This window comes from Myotis davidii, unplaced genomic scaffold, assembly GCF_000327345.1.
Source record: "Myotis davidii unplaced genomic scaffold, ASM32734v1 scaffold452, whole genome shotgun sequence".
Lineage (NCBI taxonomy): Eukaryota > Metazoa > Chordata > Mammalia > Chiroptera > Vespertilionidae > Myotis > Myotis davidii.
Window position 1 is genome coordinate 823,144 of NW_006284245.1, and position 5,600 is coordinate 828,743.

The 5,600-nt window shown below is 45.3% G+C and overlaps 1 pseudogene; it reads left to right on the plus strand.

Annotated features, from left to right (window-relative positions):
- The first annotated feature begins 1,247 nt into the window (after window positions 1-1,247).
- LOC102773950 lies at window positions 1,248-2,679 on the plus strand (annotated as a pseudogene).
- The last annotated feature ends 2,921 nt before the right edge of the window (window positions 2,680-5,600 follow it).

Below are 5,600 nucleotides of genomic sequence, written 5' to 3' on the forward strand. Positions count from 1 at the left end.
ATTTGAACCTGGTGTTATAGGGATACTTGCTTTATAAGTACTTGTTAAGCTGCATATCTATGCTTTCTGTACTCTCTCTTTTGTATCGTATTTTAAAACAAAACAGTAATTTAAGGAAAGCAGGATTCAGTCCAAGATGGCAGAGTAGGTGGAGGTTGCATTCACCTCCTCCCATTACCACATCAAAACTACAACTACATTACAGCACAATCAGCCTGGAGAACCACATGAAAACTAGCTGAACAGAAAGTTTATAGCTAAGGATATAGAGAAGAACCCATATTGAGACTGGTAAGAGGAGCAGAAACAAGAAACAAGCTGACCCCGCACCCACAAGTGGGCAGCTGAGAACAGAGGAATTTCTCAGTGGCAAAGGGTCCCCAGAGAAGTGAAGGGTCTCAAACTCATGCTGGGAAGAAGAGCCCACACAACACCTGGCTGTGAAAACCAGCAGAGATTCTGCCCTGTTGAGAAGGAAGGCTACTGGAAACCCAGGCGTCCTGTTAAAGAACGTGCACGCAAACTGGCTCACAGGCACTCATACTGGGCTCTGGAAAAAGGCAGTGGCTTGGAGGGTGCCAGTTATACAGGAAGAGAGTCAGCCGTGTGGCTCAGGGAAAGGGCTAGAGGAATCCCTCTCCTGTACCACTCAAGGATGCCTTCTTTCCTGGCCAAGCACTATCCCCTCAGAGCATTAGCCTAGTGAGCTACACTAGCAACTCCCCCCACCCCCCAACTCCGAGGGCCCCCCAACCCTACTCACTCAAGTATAAATTCTGCCAGTAGCAACTAGCCTAGGGGCCATATTTCAGTGTTTCTTAAAAATCTCTCCAAGAATTCAAGCAAGCTTGGGGGGTTGGGTGGGGGGTGGGGTGGGAGTGAGGGAAGGGGTGCCAGAGACACACAGAGAAAGAAACAGAGTTGAGTAGCTTTAGGGCAAGGGCTGCTTTCCAGCACACAACAGGTATAACTGTTCCTGTGCAGAGCCCTCCCTCGACATGGCAAAATCATGATCTGTTTTAGCCAGATGAACTCTACTGGCTCCCCTCTGACAATGCCTTGAGTCCCCAACACAATGCAAAGGTCCCCAGGCCCTGGCAGGTGACAGCTGATCTCTGACATTTCTGTTGCGTGGCCTCAGACCCAGACTTGGTGGCAACTACATTCACCCTTTCCTGGTGACTCCCTGGGTTCTTGCCTCATGCAATCCACGTAATGCCCAAAGTCTACTTCAGTGGCTGAACCAAATGGACAGCCAGCAGCTGGCAGAAAGCTCAGAGTTCCTTGGGCCCCAAGCCAGGTAATGGTGGCAGCTGGCCTCAGAATGCATCATAGCCCCTCCCACCCGCAACCAGTGGATCACTTTGTAGCTCCTAACAGGTTGCCCAGGGGTGGTCACAGGAAACATGTGACATTGACCTGCACTAAACTCCCTTCAAAGAGGCAGCACAACCAACAAACCAGGCGGCTGACTTCAGAGCACAAGAAAGCAGGACCTGATTACCTCTACAGGCAGCACACCCAAAGGGAGGACTCAGCAGTAACCCGATTCTGCTGGGGCAAATTCTGCTTCGTGGGGTCAGCTCCCACACAGCACTCATAAATAATGGTTGTGGCCAGTCCTCATACCAGCCAGCATAAGGGTAAACTAGACCAACAAATGTGCGAACAGCAATAAAGGTTCAACTAGAACAGGAGGGCACACACAATGCACACAAGGAACATTCCTGGAGCACCCCACTCAGGGCATAAGGGAGACAGTGCACCCGGGCCACACAGGACAGAAAGTACATATGGCCATCATATCAAAACTAGAGACATAGCGGGTCTACCTAATACATATGAACACCTACAGAGACGCAACCAAAATGAGAGACAACAATTAAAACAAAGTCCCCAGGCGGTGGCTGCTTGGGACAAAAGGCGGACCGATTGGCGGGGAGGGAGTGGGGCGCGGCCAAGCCTGGCTGGGTCTCTGCATGCAGCAGCTGCCCTCACCGCAGTCTTGCGGAGTTGAGCCCACCAGCTAACTCGAGCCAATGGTCCGCAGCCATCAGGTGGGCGTCCAGGAGGCAGTGGTGCAGGGAGGGGCTGGACGCAGACAAGTGGCACCACGGGGGGCACAGTGTTGGCTGCCCCGCTCCTGGGCTGGGAGGTGGTGGACCAGGGCCCCGCGTCTTCTTTCAGAGCCCCCACTGATGCTGCAGGCGAGGGCCTGGGGAGTGTGGACAACAATGGCCCAGTGAGGTGCCAAGAGAAGGTCACAGTCAAGTATGACTGCAGAGTTACAGAAGCGCCTCAACCTGGAGGAATGGATCCTGAAACAGCTCACTCCCCTCTACAACTGCTAGGAAGAGGAGATCCCGGAGCCGGAGATTGATGTGGACAAACTCCTGGACATGGAGAGTGATGATACCCGGGCTGCCAGGATCAAGGAGCTGCTGGTTGACTGTTACCAAACCCACTGGGGCCTTCATCTCTGGCTTGCTGGACAAGATCTGGGGCATGCAGAAGCTGAGCACACCCCAGAAGAAGTAAAGGTCCTCAACCCAGGTGAAGGTGGCTCCCACAGGACAATCGCTGCCCCTGACCTCGTAGCAACAGCAATACCAAGGGGCCCTGCGGCCAGGCCTGGTGGCATGAGCAGGGCTCCCTGTGCCCTTCGCTTAAGGGCCTCTTCCCTGCGCCCCCTGTTTTCAATTTTGGGTTTTTAAAATTATTATTATTAAAGTATGGGACTTAAAATGTCACAAATTAAATAACAATAAAAATCTCCAAAAAAAAAAAAAACCTAAATGAAATGGAAGTGGACAAACTACCAGATACAGAGTTCAAAACAATGGTTTTAAAGGTGTTCAAAAAATTAGTGAGAAAGTCAACAGCATAAAAGAGGACACAGAAACCATAAGAAGAACCAGTAACTAAAATGAAGAATACACTAAATGGAATCAACAACAGATTCGATGAAGCAGAGGATCAAATTAGCAATTGGGAAGATAAGCAATCAAAGCAGAAAACAAGAAAAAAAAGAAAATGAGGACTGTACTGGCCAGGTGGGTAAGTTGATTGGAGTGTTGCCCTGTACACTAAAAAGTTGCATGTTAGATTCCTGGTCAGAGAATATACCTGTGTTGTGGGCTCCATCCCTGGTTGGGATACATAACCACATAACGAAGGCAACCAACTGATGTTTCCCTCTCACATCAGTGTTTCTCTATCAATCTCTATCTCTCTCTTTCTCTCACCCTCCTCTATAAAAACCAATAAAAATATATTCTTGGGTGAGCATTAAAAATAATGAAAGAAAAAAAATGAGGACAGTTTAAGGGAAATCTGGAACACTGAGAGTAACAACAACTGTATCATACAGGAAAAAGAAGAAGACAAAAAGCAAGGGATTGGGAAACTAGTTGAAAACATAGTGACTGAAAACCTCCTTAATCTGGTGAAGAAAATGGGTTTTCAGTCAGTTCACTATCCAGTAAGTTCAGAGAGTCCCAAACAAGATGAACCCAAAGAGGGCCAAAACAAGACATATCATAAATGCAGTAACAGAAAGACCTAGAAGGGAGCTCCCATAGTATTGTTAGCTGATTCTCAACACAAATTTTTTAGATCAGAAGAAATTGGCACATAATATTCAAAGTGATGAAAAGAACCTAAAACTGAGATTATTCTACCCAGCAAGGTAATCTTCTCTAATAACAGACACACATGCAAATTAACTGTCCCTCCTCTATGCTCATCAGCCCATCAGGAGAGTATGCAAAATAACCCAGCAAAGATGGCAGTTAATTTGCATACATAGGGGCGAAGTGGCTGAGTGAAGACTGAAGGCTCCGTCCGGAGCCGCGAAGACTGAAGGCTCCAGCTGGAGTGAAGGCCTGGGTCCCGGGTACTGGAGGAAAACCGGTGCTGGCAGCCAGGGGAAGGGAAAGCCTATTGCACAAATCTCTTCATGCAACGGGCCTCTAGTCATTTATAATTGAAGAAGAAATAAAGATGTTCCCAAGCAAGAAAAAGCTAAAGGAGTTCATCACCACCAAATCAGTATTATAAGAATAGCTAAAGAGGCTTCTTCAAGAATAAGGGGGAGCCCCAGTGGTGTGGCTCAGTTGGTAGGGTGTCATCCTGTGCACCAAAAGGCGGATGGTTTGATTCCCAATCAGGGCTCATGCCCAGATGTGGGCTCAATCCCTGTTAGGGGGCACAGAGGAAGCAATCAACCGATGTTTCACTCTTACATCAATGTTTCTCTCTCTCTCCATCTCCCTTCCTCTCTTTCTAAGAAATCAATAAAAAATATTTTAAGAAATAAGGGGGGGTATCATAAATATAAGTAACAAAATTGCAATAACTATATACCTATGAATAATCACTTTAAATGTAAATTAATTAAATGCTCTAATCAAAAGATAAAAGGTAGTTGAATGAATAAGAAAACAAAACCCATACATATACTGTCTACAGAGACCTACATCAGATCAAAAGACACAGACTGACTCAAAGTAAAGAAATGGAAAAAGATAGTAAAGCAAAAGAAAAAAATATCTGGGGTAGCAATAATTAAAAAAAACAGACTTTAAAAGAAACGCTATAAATAGAGATAAAGAAATTACATAATAATAAAGGTATAAATGCAAAAAAAGGATATAACCCTTATAAACACTTATGCACCCAACATAGGAGCACCTAAATATATAAAGTAAATATTGATGCACATAAAGGGAGAGGGTCACAGTATACAGTCATAGTAGGTGACTTTAACACTCCATAGACATCAATGGAGAGATCCAGACAGAAACTCAACAAGGAAACAGTGGTCTTAAAGAACATATATATCAAGCAAATTTATTTCATATTTTTTATGCCATATTTTTTCCCCCATGATATCAGGTGCCAGTGCAATCCTTACCTGAAAGTGTCTTTTGGTAAGAAACACATTGATGTCTCCACAAGGAAATGGCAGATCTCTCTCGATTCTGCAGTCCATTTAGTCTTTCTGCTAGCCCGCCTCTGTTTAATGAATTACAATATATTAAGCTGAAAGATAAGCTTCAGAATTGTTGCAACATCTACATTTTTACCCTCCAACCAGAGACAAATACATAAAACATTCAAGTTTTAACTTATTTGACATTACATTCTTTTCCTCATAGGTTAGTAACCCACTTCTTTTTTTTTTTTAAATAATCAACAAGTACTTTTTATTTTTTTTATTTTTTTAATTAAATCTTTATTGTTCAGATTATTACATTTGTTCCTCTTTTTCCCCCTCATAACCCCTCCTCCCAGTTCCCGCCCCACCCTCCGCCCTCACTCCCCACCCACTGTCCTCATCCATAGATGCACAATTTTTGTCCAGTCTCTTCCATTACATTTGCCTCTTTTTCCCCCTCATAACCCCTCCTCCCAGTTCCCGCCCCACCCTCCGCCCTCACTCCCCACCCACTGTCCTCATCCATAGATGCACAATTTTTGTCCAGTCTCTTCCCGCATCTCCCACACCCCTCTCCCCCCCAAGAATGGTCAGTCCATTCCCTTTCTATGTCCCTGATTCTATTATGATCACCAGATTATATTGTTAATCAGATTCTTTA